At 41.9% G+C, this 16,292-nt stretch overlaps 1 protein-coding gene across 7 annotated transcripts in view; it reads left to right on the top strand.

Moving 5' to 3' along the window:
• The window catches only part of KCNIP1 (potassium voltage-gated channel interacting protein 1), a 427,878-nt gene that overhangs the window by 283,535 nt on the left and 128,051 nt on the right, over nucleotides 1–16,292 (top strand). Inside the window, exon 1 of one of the 7 annotated variants that reach the window (XM_063349047.1) lies at nucleotides 1,460–1,551. The exons of 5 other annotated variants lie outside the window; for them this stretch is intronic. The gene's annotated coding sequence lies outside the window, so the exon portion shown is untranslated. Of the gene's footprint in view, nucleotides 1–1,459; nucleotides 1,552–13,605; nucleotides 13,626–16,292 lie in introns of those variants that run through there. One more of the 7 variants, XM_063349051.1, reaches the window with a different exon arrangement.

Raw genomic sequence — 16,292 nt, 5'->3', positions numbered from 1 at the left:
TTTTTGGCGGGATCTTTTTACGTAAACATTGAGTTTTCAGATGAGGAGCATTTCTTGGACTACCTGTACCTTCTCATTTCAGTGATGGGATTGCTGTCCCCTGGGTGGTGGCTCCTGGCAGATCCCACTGCCCCCACTGAGACAGACCCCCAGGTCAGGTACCTGTGTTCCCCCACCAATTCTGAGCTGAAAAACTGTGGACTCCTTCCTGCCTCCCTGCAGGGCTTGTCTCCTGGGCAGGAGGAGGAGGAGAAGAAAGGAGACCAGGCGTGCCCATCTGCTGTGGGAAGACAAACACACTCTGGATAGTCAGATCCTGTGTACTGGTAGGAAGGTAGTAGGAAAGTCTCCCATCTGAAAAATAGGCTGATGTTTCCTACAGAGCTGTCAAAATACACTGACACTGGGGATGGCAAAAGATCTCCTTAGGTTTTACTGTGAACAGCTACAGAGGTGTGCAGTGGTGGATGCGGCCCCAGAGCTGCTGGGTGGGAGCTGCGGAGCAGCTGCTGTCGCTTGTGCTGGGGAATGCGTATCACAGCACCTGGGGCTGTGGGGTGAAGGGGAGTGGAGACCTTGTGTGTGGGAGAGCTGTTTGTGGTGGTATCATCCTTCGGGTTTATAAAGGAGCATGCTGTCGTTTGGCGTCTGGATCATATCGATGGATTGGGCAGCCAGTGGTGTTAGAAACCTATGAAACCCGGGGTGGAATATACTGCGTGGAGCACTCTGAGGTGGACATGGCAGCCTGTCACCCATCATGGGAGAGTCCCTGCTCATGATGCTTATTAAACTGCCATTAATGAATTCACTGTGCTTTGGCAAGTGGAAAAAGTGTTTCTCAAACGGTTTTCACCCAAGTTTCCTTCTGTGAAGAAAACAGCTGGGAGACTGATGTAAGGACGCTGCTGTAAAAGCTCAGCTGGCTTCACTCCCTAGGTTAGGGTCCAAGCGCTTGCTTCCATTGCAGACACAGAAGTTCGCCGTGTGGCTGGTGGCTTGTTACTTTTCTTCTATTTAAAAGCTCATTTTAAAGTGTACAAACCTCATCTTTCCTAGTCCTCGCACTCAGTCGTGTTGTTTTAAGCAATGCTGAAATACTCGGTTGCGTTGTGAAGCAGCAGGGGAAGGGAGAGCTGGGGGTGGGGGGCAAGACTATATGAACAGACAAAACAGGGCTTTGTAAGAAGAAGAAAGTCAACAGATACTATGTTTTGCCCTTTGGCAATGCAACCTTTGGTAATTAAATTATCAGGATGAAAAAGGCCATCTTAATTATTTAAGGGCAAGGAAAAAAAAATACAGTTAAATAAATAATTCATTATACTGCAAAAAGTTATTTTAACTCTAAGTACTGTGAAATTTTTTCAGGGATCCATTATTTATTTTCACTTCTCAGTGACAGATTTTTGTTAAGTTTGAAGCTGTAACCCAAAATTTGTATTCTGTTTTCTTGCAGGTAAGTCTGGATTGGTCTGTTTGAACGGTTCAGTTTGGGAATGTAAGCGAACAAAGTAAGCCTTCTTCAAGCTGTCCCAGCCTGTTAACCAGGTCAGAGTGTTGTCTTTATTTTTGAGCTCTAATACTTTAAATTAAAATGAAAATGGAATGGATAATATAATTGCAGATCGATATGCTATGCAGACACAATGCAACCTTACTGTTTATGTTGGATGTGAATGCCACAAAACAAATAGGTTTTATTGAGAATTATTATGTGGGATACTGTTTCTCCAGTTCAGCCTTAAACCAAGATTGGGTGGAGATAATATGAAATATGCATGGCGCTGATATTATAAAAATCCATGTTATCCTTTTGAATGTTTTTTCATCGATCGTTTAAATGAGAGTTCTTTAATTATGATAGATTCCCAGATATAAAAATTCCAGTGCCTCCTTTTGAATAGAGCCAAGTTAACAGGTTGCACGCTGAAAAGCTTACTTTGTGGATTGCTCCAAACTGATTAGCTTTTGTTAATCACCTGGCAATAGGATCTTGCTATAAGTCAGTAAGATACTGCTCTTGGACTGGCATGCTTGCTTCCTACCTAACCCTTGCTCTGTGACAACTCCTGCTAGCAGTAAGAAACCTCTTAACCTTGCAAGCTTCCTTGCACTGGAATGAGCAGACTCCATTGAGATGGTGTCATGTTTATTGTGTCAGAGCTGAACATTATTTCCTTTGAATTTTTCTTCCTCTCTTTTCTTCTCCCATTGTCTCCAGGAACAATTAAATTCACCTCTCATTGAATTCTGGTGTTGGCTTTCTTTTGAAGTGTTGTCTGCGTAAATCAAACAGTGGCTTCTTTAGAAGTCCATACTATGAAGGATTCTGTTGTCCTAATCTCTGGTTCCTGTTCATGTACCAGTAACAAAAATCTTGCAATATTTCTGTATGCCCATGTTGTGGTATCTGTTCAGATCAGTGCTATTTTCAGGACAGATATTGATGATCCATATACAGAAAATGGAACACAAGGCATGTTCTCTTGCAGTCATTTGTGAAGCTTAAAGTTGTTCCTTTTCCAAATACAGATTTTTTCTTATTTCAGCTGGACACTGTAAAAGCTACTCACTCTCCTCACATTCATTGATTAGTTCTGCGCCACTCTAGATTTTGTGCATTTGGTTATCTCATTTCAATTACTGTTCAGATCAGCCAGCAAAATTTTATATGAATGCCAAGAAACTTCTTCTGCTTGGCTTTTTTCCTTTCCTCTCTGCTTCTGTTGACTGATGTTAGGATGGTTTTTTATCAACTGAGGAAAGGGGCCATATGTTCTTTACAGCTATAACACCACTAACATGTTGAGGATGAAATACCAAGGGAGTATTTTCCCATGCGAGCGAGTGCCTCACTTCTGGAGTGAAGCTGAGATTTGAGGTGGTGGCAAAATGTGGTACTAGATTCACATATGAAATATTTCTGTCTCTGAATGACCTACAGTTTTGTAGTAGCTGCTGTAATTTTTTCTTCAGAAAGTTTACGATGGTTTTGGTCGTGCTCACCTGTCTCTTTGTCCATACTAGACATAACATCCTCAATTTTCAGTCACATCCACTTTTGAGCACCTTCTAGTTACCAGTTTTATACCTTAGCTTGCATCCTGCACTATCCTGGTATAGAACAAATAATTCACCACTGAAGGGTTACGCTTTGATCCTTTCCAAGCCTTTTGATTCCAACCTGACATTTTTGGCCTTTGAAATCAGTTTGGTTTCCAAAGCCTGGGTGAGCAGATTCTTTTCCTCTGCAGCAGTTGATCAGTCTCTAATGTATGTGTGTACCATCGACTGTGTCATGACATGCGATATTTCTGTGCCTTTTCATAGACGACGTCCTGAGCTCATACCTTAGGTACCCAGCTGTAGTCCCCCTCCACATTCCTTAGATGGCCTCATCAACCTTGGCTTGGGGAGTTCTGCACAAGGAGCAGTCTCCACGCTCCTCAAACAATTTATTCATTGCCTCCGAGAGCAATAAGCATCACTTTGAACCAGGCACATTGCACATTATCAATGGAATAAATATGCGGTAGTGTAAGGCTGTGTAGTAGTTCTCCTATTTTAAGGAACTCTGGAACTATTAATGGAAGAGGGGTGGGATGTGGAAATACCATCCGTCGTGTCTCATTACAATAAAAAGCAGGCTTGTATTTCAACATTTCTGTTTGAAATGTATAAATGCGTCTTTCAAGGGTTTTTAGATGTAAGCAGATAAAAAGTTATTCGATGTGAATATGAATACTGACAAATCAAATATAAACCCTTAAAAATACACATCTGATGTAGTCTAAGTTAGAAGTACCATTTTGGAAAGAAGCACCAATTTAAAGAAATAAACAAAAAATAACCTGCAAATACACTGAAGTAAAAATTAATATTCGGGTCACATTGTCCTTACATTGGCTGCAGAAACGATGCTGAGGGTTTTAGGAGGTAAGTCAAAAATGAGTGCTTTTGAAAAGGCTGCCTGTATATAGCCGTCGTTTACCCTAGCGTATCTCAGAACTCGGCACTATGGTAGATTTCATCAGGCTTTGGAATTTCATTTTTAAAAATATACCTCTTCTGTAAGCCTCACATAATGAGTAGTATTCCTTTGTTGCCCTCAGGCTAATGATGATATACAAAGAAAAATATTCTGCCTTAAAACAAAATGAATCCTAAACCCCAGAAGGCTAGGATTGGCAGTTATCTTCAGCAGTAACTGGTTTGTCTGGTGTCTGTAGAAAGCTGCACCGTGGATTTAGACTGTGGTAGGCTGTGAAACAAGGAGCGTTGGGAAATATGTATATGTGGAAGTCCTTTATATGAAAGAGAATTGTTATGGGAAGCATCTACTCCAGCTCACCTGGTGGGCTGTGCTCTGAGGATTGATTGCGGTATTGCACTCTGAAATTTATTGTGACAGCCTTGAGTTTGTGATTTATACCTTTATGTTGATGTCGAAATCCTCCTTGTCATTGTTTCAGTAGAGAAAGGGAACAAGTCAGAAGCTATTGCTCTTGGATGAGTGTAGGAAGGAGAGGCTTGTGGTTAGATCAGGCAGGTCATTGGGATACCACCAATGGAAAAGCAACAAGCAAATTCAACAGAGAAGGGGTGGAGAGGATTCCTGCTTTTGAGATATTTGCAATTTTAGTATGCAAAATGAGTAAGTTTATTTCTTATGTTTAATATCAAATCAGTATTTATAAAGGCTGGGCTACGTTTATTTATAAAGAGAATTCTGCTTGTTCAGGGTCTTTGTGCTGCTCTTGAGTGACTAGAGTGCAGAACCGTAGCACATTTTAAAAATACATTTTAAAATATATTCTTAAATGTATTTGTTTGGTGTCCTGGGATTAGTAGAGGAGTCTTGCAGGGTGCAGGGGGCACCTTCACTTTCGGTCTTGCCTACTTGATTAGGCACAGCACAAGGCGAGACATTTAAGTGAGTTTGATGTGACCGAAAAGGTATTTTTAATGATTAATTGAGCTTACCAGGCGCTTTTGCAAAAGAAATTGCTAATGTGGTTGGGAGGGGAAGAAAATAAAGTTGTAAAGTTCTAAGATTAAAAGTATACTTTTTTTTTTTTTTAAACCTTTCAGTTCTGGAACCCAAATGGTACTCATTAGCCTAGATAAAGCAGCCATGGTAGTTTAACTGTAGTTCTGTTTACTGCACTTTTTCTTTTGCTGTAGTTCTCCAAGTACCCGCGGGCCGGGGAACTGATTGTGCTCATGTTCATGTGTAAAGACTTCTCTGATTTTGAATGAAATGAAATATGACTTCTGTGTTTAATTGACAGAACTGTTTGCTCAGCTTTAGCCACAGAGTCAAAATTTCATGCATTTCCTTCTGTAGATTTATATATTTGGCAGGCGTGGGCTTGAAAGCACCGCTATGATGCAAGGTGCTGGAGAACAGGGTGCTTTAAATCTCCTCTAAGCAGCCTCAGCCGTGCTGGTCCTTGAAACGCCAGTCAACTCCCCGAGGCCTCTCTAGGTGAAAAATCATACTGATACGGCTCTCATGGGCACTGCGTGAGCAGTAATGCAGCAGTGGAAATGTTTTAGCCTGTAACCTTAAGTTGAAATATAAAGTAACCAACTTCAGTTAAAAACCCGGAGGAAACCTCAGACTGCTCTTGGTTTTCCACTGCAATTTAGTAGCTGAGAAAGAAGCTTCCCTCCCCTGAAACAAAATGGAACCAAATGACTTACCACCTGAAGTAGAGATGCTTAGTGCTTTGGAGTTAAATGGCTTAAATTTATTGTGAAACAGACTGTGGAGGAGAAAAACGGGGCTTGGCTTTTTTTTTTTTATTGTTTTCAGGTGATTTGTTTGTCTTGTATTGTTTTACATTATTTCTCATTGTTCCTTTTCCCATAGTAACGTCTCCCTTGTGTCAGAAAAACATCCTGACATAAGAATTCTCCCTGTTTTATGTTTCTCTGTACTGCTGATGCTTGTACTGAGGATGGAAACGCGTACATCATCAGGGTGTCTGGATAACCCACCTATTTCTGAAGTCCGTAACACGATTCTGGCACTAAGAAGTGTCTAAAAGACAGAGCATGTCTTGAGATTTCTGTGAAGTAATTTATGTAAAAAACTGAAGATTTACATAGGAACCCCATTTCACCATCTGTTCTCCAAACATTCCCTTCCCTGGGGTGGAAGTTGAGTGCTTGGTAGTCATTTATATATGGAGGAGTACACAGGCTTTTAAAATAACGTCTCATCAGTGTGCAGATCTATATTAAGTGCCACACCATGAACAGAGGAACAGCTCAGTTCTTGCCAAACCCAGAGACAAACCTGTTTTGTTCTGAAGCACTTTTTCTGGTGTTTGTGGCAATGTAAAATTGCAAATATCTGTGGCCTTCTCGAGCATAGTTTAGATGTTACAGAATTTTAGTCCTAGTCACAAGGGTACAAGGGTTAAACCAAAGTTTCTGAGGATAAAAAGGCTTCCTATACTGGGATAACGTATATTTAGCTGGCAGCATCACTTCTAGGCTTCTGAGGAGAATGAAACCGGCACCTTGTGCTCCTGGTGCAAGTTTCTCTCACAATGTTGAAGACGTAATAAGAATGCCACACATCTTTCGATAGCCCCTTTCTTTCTGATGGAGGACGTAAACTCTCCTCAGTAGTACAAAATCAGGTAGCCTCTGGTTTTGTTAGATTTGCTAATCCTGCTAGCTCAGCTTTGTCTTCAGGTGGGTGCCTGCATTTCAGACCTCTTTTCACCATCTCTTCATCTTTGTCTGAAATTATCACTATTAAAAAAGGTGGAAAATAGCATATGGAAGAAAATGTTTTCTGTGCCACTGTCTCCTGTATGCCAAAGCAATGGCAGCTTCCTTACAACCAACAGATACGTATCTGTGATGTTTGAAAACTGTCAGATTACTGCCCATCTGCTTTTTAGTTCAGTCATAATGTTATTTCCTGTAAAAATGGAAAACACTGAGCATAGCTACACATTCGCTCAAGCTGTTAGGAGTGTCTGGATCACCAGTGCTTTGCTCTCTAATAAATGCAATATTTTGCTATTGGGAAAATGTTTGACAGTGAAAAGACAAACACGCTACACCAAGCAAAGTGTTATGTCTTGTGGCTGGGAAGTGTGGCTGTAAGGCAGCCTGTCTGTGAAGTCTCAGACGACAGGTAAATTCTTCTTTAGACAGGCTCATGCATGTAAAACATCAGCTTCTTTTTCCTGCTTTCAACTCTCAGCTGAATTTAACCCCACAATTCAATCCATTTATATTTTTTATCTTAAGCAGACAGGCCTTAAGAGAAGATGCATCCGTTCCGTTCCGTGGCTGGAGTGTATCATCTTTTGTGTGTTCAAGTATCTCATCAGTAACTTGTTTCTTGCTGTAACCATCTCCCTCTGTTACCGGGGTGTGCAGATCTTCATAATTTTTCTTTATATAGGTCTGTGATATTTCTTCTCTGCTTGTTAGTTAGAGCCGTAAACAGTTTAGCAGGTGAATAAATTGCCACTATGACACAATTATCATGACAAAACATGATTTCCTCATTCTGTGTAGTTTTTCTAGATCTTCTGGATGTCTGTCTCTGTATCCCTGAGATGTTTGCCCCAAAGCAGTTGTTTTTTGTTGTATTTGATCTGAGTTGAGAAGTGTCAACGAGCTTTGTGCATTTATCAACATGCTTCAGGCAAGTTTATTTGTTGATATGTCTCTTAAATATAAGCACAGCGTATGGAAGTACTAAACTTTGCCTCACCAAATTGAAAAGCATTTTTTTTGCTCTCAGTTTACAGCCCGTTAATAATTTAGTCAAGACCGGGGAATGGCACTTGGCCTAACAGAAATTTATTAGCACCTTAAAAGAGTTGAGACCAACTAATGCTTTGGGAGGAGGAAGTGGAATGTTCTTTTGAATTAGTTAAGAATTAATCAATCCATGAGAGAGTGGGGGAGTTTGAAGGTAAATGTATCACCAAGAAAAACTGTGTGGTATGAAAGCAAAGCTGGAGCATCTCAGTGATTCCTTCTCCTGTGTTGAGCTGATCGTTGTTGGGTTAGACAACGCTTGGAAGTTTGCCCGATCTCTAAAGCCTGTTGCATTCGGTTTTGGATAGGAGAAAATTAAATTTTTTTGTTGTTTTTTTTTTTTTTTCTTTCCTGTCACCCTTGTCCTTATAAACCTTTCTAATTCTGTTGCCTATTTTGAGTCGATTAAATTCTGTTGTTTGTTCTTTAGAGTGACCATTTCTTTGTTAAGGACGAATTCTAGGAAATTCATAGAATCACAGAATGGTTTGGGTTGGAAGGGACCTTAAAGATCATCTAGTTCCTTCCCCCTGCCCTGGGCAGGGACACCTCCCACTAGACCAGGCTGCTCAAATTAGATAACATTACACAGTTCCCCCCTGTGGGATGTAGTGAGCCCGAGAACTGAGTACCTCAGTCAACACCCCATTACTTTTCTGCTGTCTTCTTGCAGGTGTCCACCCAGCTACAGTTCCTCTGTAAAATACGTGTAAAATATGGTTGCTGACCATGTTTGCACACTTCTTATTTGATGTTCATAGAGAGCGGGGGTCACTGTTATCCACTAATCTGTATTGAAAAAGATCAAACAGCACATTCAGATTTCCCCCGCACTGTAGGGGTGTGTGTTGATATGTATTTCATGGAAAAAGGTCTTTCATTCCCCTGGGTTTCTGGTCAGGCATCTGCAGGAGAGAGCGTCTCTATTGCACGCTTCCATATTTCAAAGCACTCCCAGCACAGACCGGGGCGAAACAAGACGAGATGAGTCAGCCCTTTGAAAATGCTCTCAGAGAGCAAATGATCTCAGTGAAATGCATTGTTGGTGCCCTTCGTCAGCGAGCACAGATTTCAGTGAATATTTCGGGAAATCTTAATTAACCCAGATACAGAGTACTCTGGCAGTGAAGTTCTGTGGGTCTAAGTGGGAGTCTTGCCTGTATTTGAAAATCAGGGTCAGACCTGCACTTCTCTTTGGCATGGCTCCATCCCATTATTTTCAGTTATGCTCTGTAAACCTCCGCAACAATTCCTCTCTCTCCTCGATATTTATGCCCTTTAAATATAAATGGACAGTTAACACCTTTTCCTGAGTCAAGTTATAAATATTTAGTTTTTTAATCTCTCTCTATAAGTCATCTCTAGCAGCTTTGTGGACACAGCCTTGTCATTCCTGCTGCTGTACAGGATCAGCCGCTCGGCTTGGGCCTGGCTTTGAGCAGTTGGAAGCTGCCCAGGGCCGTGGTGGTGCAATTACTGTGTGGCGTGTGAGCCCGAGATGTGACTTTCTGTGACCTGCTACGCTGCAGAGGGCATACTTTAATATCTTCTGCATAGCTCAATTTACAGCTCTAATTTCGGAAAAGAGAAAGGGGGAAAGCCAAAATTCAACACTGAGTAACTTTGAAATGGTTTCCTTACTAAGCAAGTCTAATGGCAAATGTTATAAGAGAAATGAGTGCTTCCACACATAAGACAAATCAGGTAACTTCTGTGCAGTCTACTTGTCAAGCAGCATGTTGCATCTTCAGAAGGCTGATTCAAAACAAATAGAGAGTTTACTTCCATTAATAGATAACCTTTCCTAAGCTCTTACTCTATGTTATCTGACATGATATTGGCTAAACTGGCTATTCTAGAGAGCAGTGTTTAAGTATAAGATTCGCTTCCTTCAAAAAGGAAGTGGTATTTTGGATTCTCTGATAAAATTCAATCACCAGGGACTCGCAGTAGATCTGGAAGCAAAACAATGGTGGTGAATCCCAGGGTGGTTTTGTAGTCCTGATTTTGGTACCAGTTTAAAATTACTCCAAAAGCAATATATTTTGTGAGATGTGTTGAACCAAGAGATTCTCAGATACTCAGTATCTAATTATCCTCTCATTATTTTCCCCAGCACCAGTATGTCCTGAATACCAGTCTCGCTGGGCAGACTGCATTTCCCAGATCCCCTGGGACAGGGCAGGACCTTCTGTGACAGCAGTCCCACAGTTTACAACAGTCTTTGGACTTCTGCCATAAATTGGACAAACTTTAATCAAAGGCAGAGTGCTTTGAACAACTAATTACCAGCTTTGAGGAATTGCACAACTAGATCTACTTGTAGGCAATTTTGAATCTTCTACGTGGTTTCTTTTGCATTAAGATTCACTCTATGTGTCTGAAGTGTGAACTTGCACAATTTAAATAGTATCTACCAGTAATGGGTGAAGAAACTACTTCCACCCATAAGCCTGTGCACTTTTACCCACTAGAAAGGGAGTGCAATGCCATTATCCGTTGCTGTGAAATGCTTTATTTCATGGGCTAGTTTCTTGCTGTTTTCTCTAATAAGAATGCTGACGTTACATCTGTTTTCAAGCTATAGATTGAATACTGGCATTGAAAATACAGTTTGAATATATATTTTAAATATTGTGTTAAGTAGCTGACTGGGTGATAGCACTAATGTGCTTTCACGGCTCACTAGTTGTAATGGTGGGTAACTCGATTCCATCCTTTGACAACAGCAACTGTAGATACTAAATAAGTCAATAAAGTACGGTGCAAAGGAGGCTTTTCAATGGGTTTCTCAAGTGCCAAAGCTTTCTAAGTGATGTAGAGAGAGTTAGATATGAATCTAAAGGAAGCAGAGACTTCATGCAAAACCTTAATAATGCATTGGGATATCTGTGTCTTTGAAAGTGTGCCTGTGCCACAATATTGCATATATACTGAATTTTTAGCCCAAGTCAGAACCTTTGCTTCAGGCCCTACTTCTGCTACTCTTAGTGGTGCAATCATAGACATGACCTTGATTCTCATCAGCCCTTTGAATGAGGTAAGTTTGAATACAAGCCTTTACTTGGTGTAGATGGCCCTCCCAAGAACGGAGAAGACCTTGGAAAGTAAGTGGAGAGTGGAGTGACTGTCCTGCCCCTCATGCCCCCAGGACGTGCCCAGCAGGGCTGCTGGTGGTGGTGGGAAGCAGCTCCTTCGTGCCCTACAACCACATGCATTGCTAAGCTGTACTTACCTCTCACCTAAGAGCTGGGAGGGAGGAGAATTGTCATATTGTCAGGTTGGACGGGGCTCTGAGCAACCTCATCTAGTTGAAGGTGTCCCTGCTCATTGCAGGGGGGTTGGACTAGATGGCCTTTAAAGGTCCCTTCCAACCCAGACTATTCTATCATTCTGTGCTGATTGTGGCCTGAGCCTGCAGGGTGCTGTTTGCTGCCACCTCCCCGGTGGCTGCAGACATGAGAATGGCAGAAGAATATCCACGGAGCTGATAGCCAGCGCTACAGCCATGGCTGAAAAAAGAGGTAGACGTGGCCAATGACCAGAATGAACTTGTGTCTTTATGCAATAGATAGCAGCTTCTTTAGATTATAGGACGTTTGTTGCTGGAAATTGATACATACGATGGGAGAGTTTGCAGGATAGTTTGTCTTCAAATATAGTTCTTATTTTTCTTTTTGAAGATGACTTTGTCTTGAGGCTTTTTTTTCCTCATTATAATTAGAATTCAGCAAGTGAAGGCAACCAGCCTACTAATGCTGCCATGCAGTTTTATAAACTAACGGCAAAAGCTGCGGGTCAGGCATCGTGGCTGGGCTATAAGTCGTACTTGGGATGAGAATGTGGCCACATCCCTGCAGCTCTCAGCGGGTGTACTGCTTCAGTGGTCACAAAGCCTGCCGCACGCTCCAGCTGCAAGCCAAGTACGGGATTTAGCTGCTGGGCTGTTCATCTTCTACAATAAGACCAGGAAGGTGAGAGCTTAATGTAATCAAGTTAAAGATTAAAATAGATCTTGAGGTTTTTGGCAGGTCTGTATGTTGTGCTAAGATAGGGGTTTTTTTCTTCAAGAATTTCTTATATGTTAGTCTCATAAATGGAGAGTAAAATGTAAAAAAGACAAAATGTTTCCGTTCTTGGGTATCATATACTGCTTGTTGAGGCAGGGTTGGTTCAATCCAATGGTGCCTCTGTGTGTTTGAGCAGACTCCTGGTTCATTGATCCTCTTCCCTAGGAATTTTCTGTTGCATATTAAAAATAGTTATGCTAGCCACTTTTAAACTTTTTAAAAAGCAGAGAAAAATGGTGTATCCAAGAAAATCAAAGGAGTTGCATTTTTTCCTAGTCCAGTTCTTTCAGTGAAGGGAATCATTCTCACAGGTTTTCCCTCACATTTATGTAACGACAACAGTAACACATTTAAGCCTTGTCTGTGGTTGGGACAGTTTTGTGCAGTGAATACTCGATGCAGTTTTGCTTGTCATAAACCAGGTGACTGCATGTTCAGATGCTGGATGTTCCAGGTTTTTCCTGCTGGCAGATCCTGTCATTAAGCCTTGTTCTCTACTGTGATGATTGCTTAGAGGAAAAATTCTTCAAAGTAAAATTTCACCAAAATTCTGAAAACTTGCTTTATTTTTCCCCTGCTCTGCTCTGCACCATATGGGTATTTTTCTCATACCATTAGCACCATCTATCTCCTTTAAATAACAGAGAAAAGGCAGTCACAGTATTCGCTGTGTTGGGTGTCTGGAACACTCTCCATTGTCATTCAGTGGAGGGAGCTAAGGCTTCTCTAAAGCCCTGTCACTGTGATGCATCCAATTTCACTAAAGCTTCGGGAAGGAAATGAGGATCCGTAAGCAGTGCTTTTGCAAGCAGCACATATCCCTGACAGCCACACGAGACTGTGGTGGCTCTCTCTTTTAACCCCGATTTCATGCTTCATCTGGAATGACAGGTTTTTACACAAGGTTAATTGTCCTCCTTGCTAAATCCACGAGAGCAGAATGGTTTCGTATGGTTGGCGGATACTGAAGAATGATATGGGAGCCTCATGTTCTGCCACTGGCACTGCCAAGACAGGCTCAATGACCTTAGTCAAGTTGCTTCATCACACCGTGCATCCCATTCTCCACATGTGACCTGGGTCCATGATATACCCACACCCTTGGAAATGGTTCACAAAGCGCATTACCGAGCATTAGGGGATGTTACTGCTGTTGTCTCTCAGCTGCTGCTTCTGCAGCGGCTCTCGGTGCTGGTTTGCTGCTGTTCTGCTCGCAGCTGATTTTGCCCTCTCTTGCTGCGGGTACCTGCATATGGAACCATGGACTTACGTTTCTAAGTCAGGTTTAAACAGCCTCTTTAAAAAATAGACCATGCTGTAACTAGAAGCTTAGTACAGATGTTAACGGTTACTTTGGAAGTAGATGTGTGCCTCGTAATCGCTTTTGGAGACCATTGGTATCACTGAACCATAACCAAAGTATCATTATTTTTTTTGTGACTCAAGCTGGAATTTCTCCTCAGCATTCACCTGAAAACTAAATTTCTACTTGAGATGTCTTAATATTTTATATTTATTTAAACTGAAAGTCACACGTTGCTTCTGAAATCAGAACCGTGAGCTGCTAGCAGACCCTGGGGGCTGGGAAAACTGAAATACACTTTGCAAGTGTTTTGTTCTGCCTTTTCTAGGATGGAGCCGCAAACAGAAGTGTGGCAGTTGCTTGTGTTAAAAGTGTAATTGGGCGTTCGTACTGCTGATAATTCCTGGATTAAATCACTGAACACCGTTGGCAGTATCTATATCAAGAACACGGTCAGTACTCTGAAAAAAATAAGATGATACTATCTATATTAAGGCTATGACTAGGACACTTAAACAAAACAAAACAAAACTAGAACGGGGCAAAGTTTATCTTTGAAACACTGAATTGTGAAAATACTGCCCTGGACACCTAACCAATACTTACTGTACCATTTCATTATACAGCACATAAAGTAGGAAAATGACAGCTCTCTTTTTCGAAGACTTAATTCCCATTTGCATTAAATTCTCACTGCATCTTTTTGTATGACTGTATTATAAAAGAAATTATTTTATTGGATGTGGATTTTATTCACTGAATAAATTGGCCTTGAATTTAACATTATTAGCATTTGAGAAAATACTGAGAGCATTAAAGGAAATATTGAAAGAGCTGGAACTGACACATTTTCCATAAGTTTAACAGAGCTGTATTTAAAAAGGATGCGCATGCAAAGATACCGAGGCATAATGAAGCCTCCTACACACACCACGGAATGAAATATTTATACTGTAATCATACTATTAATAAAATGATGGATCAGGCAGCGTCTGCTGCAACAAGACTCAGCTGAGAGACTGGTTACTGTCTAGAGGAGCGAAGCAATAAGAGCTGAGGAGCAGAAGCATATGGACTAGCTTGGGAATCCCTGTCCTGAATTAGCCGTGTAATTCTGTAATACACTGAGTTTGCAAAACAGTCTCATGTTGCAGCTGGTACCGTCCCCTTCTTTATTTCTTGCGTGAAGTGAAGGGCCAGGCAGCAGAGGAAAGGTCTGCAGCTCTGCTTGTGTCACTGCTGTCCCCGGGTGGATGCCCATGAGTGCTGGGGGGGCTTTCTGCAGTGATCCACCTTGTTTTCAGTTGGTAGATGTAATTCTGAGGCCATCAGGAGCGGCTGGGTTTAATCAGAGTGGGCAATCTCAGGGGCTCTGCTGTCAGTTGTACCCTTGTCAGAGTGAACTGGTACAGGAGGGTCAAATCTTAGACATGCCCTTAAGGGTAACTGTACAGGAAAATTTAACGAACAAATAGGTACTGTCTTGGTGCTCTCCTGATGGTGCTCCCAATTCCTGCTGTTTGATGCACATGTGAGTTAGCTTAGAGACCTCTCCTTGTTTGCTGGGAATGGAAAGGTGATGTTTCTCACAAGCATGGTGAGGCCAGTGGCGTGAGGCATTCATCCGTGCTGTCCCCAGCCTTGCACCCAACACCTTACCTGCCAGACCCATCTGGATGCCCAGTTCTGCACCAGTTCAAACTTCACCCAACATCAGAGCACAGTATGTGAGCATCTCCCGGAAAGTCTGCCTAGAAAAAAGCTGCCTGTAGTTTTGCGCTTTTTTTTTTAATCTCTGTGTCCCTCCCCTTCCTCTCCTTTTTGTTCCATCCTTCATGCACCTTAATTTTTATTTCATGCTGTGAATACTAACTGCAAAGCAGATGCTAATTAAGGAGTTACTTAGGGCTAGCGTCCATACGTAGTGAACTCCCAGGAACGCTGGATTCTGCATGCATATCGTAGTGACAGAGTTGGATTTGTTGTTGTTCTGTGTCCCTCCTGTGCGCTGTGATGGCCTGGAAGTCCACTGGATAACTTGTCCCCTGGCATTGCAGCATGCTGCTGGCCGGGCGTCCAGCCTTCCTCCTTGAATTAGGGTTGCAATGCCCACCGTTGTGCTGCACGTGGAGAGGGGAACGGATAATCAGATACTACAGTCAGCGGTGACTGGCTGTTTTCCTCCCAGAACACTCTCCGGTGCATCTCAGTTGACAGAAGCATTTTCCTTCACGGTGAATTGCTCAGGTTCAAAAAAGAACAATTGGAAATTATATTGAGAGTTTGTTACAAATATGATATATTGCTATGAGGAAGTAACTAGTATGAAATGCACAGCCTGCAGCTTTGTTCTGTCGGCTCGCCCAAGCTAAGTAAGTTTTGATTGGAGTATATTTGAGTAGGTTCCTTTTCTCGCTCTCCCCAAAGATACTATTACCGGTGTCTTGGGCTGGCCAGAAAACAGCTGGGAAGTACTCCGAGGTTTAAAAATTGCTTTTTTGTCTGAAAAAAAGAGAAAGCCTTTCAAATAGCTTCCATGAAGTAGGGTACAGAGCAACCAATAATTCAATACCAAAAGCATCAGAAGAGGAAGGTAGGGTCTGTGGAAGTCCCTTCTCTGCGTTTTGGGGGTGGGAGAGGCACTCCCCGGTCGGAGCTCAAGCCCTGAGCAAGGGCAGCTTTCTGCTCTGCACGGGCTAAAGCAGAACTTGGGCTTTGCCTCTTCAATCCAAGCATGGAGGGAGGATGCCTGAACATATTAAGGAGCTAGGCTGCTCTGGAAATGTAGCTTTTATGAAAGAGATCCATTTCTGGGTGTGGAACACTTTTGTTTTCTACAAAATGGGTTTTTTTGACAAGAAAAAGAAATTATTTATTTGTTAATTGCTTGTGTTGGTGGCTCAACTTAGAGCAGGAGCAAACCAGAATAGTGGTACAAGTACACTGGACTGTAGGAAATCCCCTTTCCAAACAGAAAGAAAATAATCCTGAATGCTTATTGTCATCACCCAGCTCATGTCACTTTTAGTAGGAGCAGAGGTTTTAAACTTGACTAAAATTCAGCTTGTTTGCTTCTTTTTGCCCTCTATCCCAGTCCGTTTCCATCTGGTGGTGTGTGT

The sequence above is a fragment of the Chroicocephalus ridibundus genome, chromosome 11, assembly GCF_963924245.1.
Source record: "Chroicocephalus ridibundus chromosome 11, bChrRid1.1, whole genome shotgun sequence".
Lineage (NCBI taxonomy): Eukaryota > Metazoa > Chordata > Aves > Charadriiformes > Laridae > Chroicocephalus > Chroicocephalus ridibundus.
This window is presented reverse-complemented; position numbering and strand designations above follow the sequence as displayed.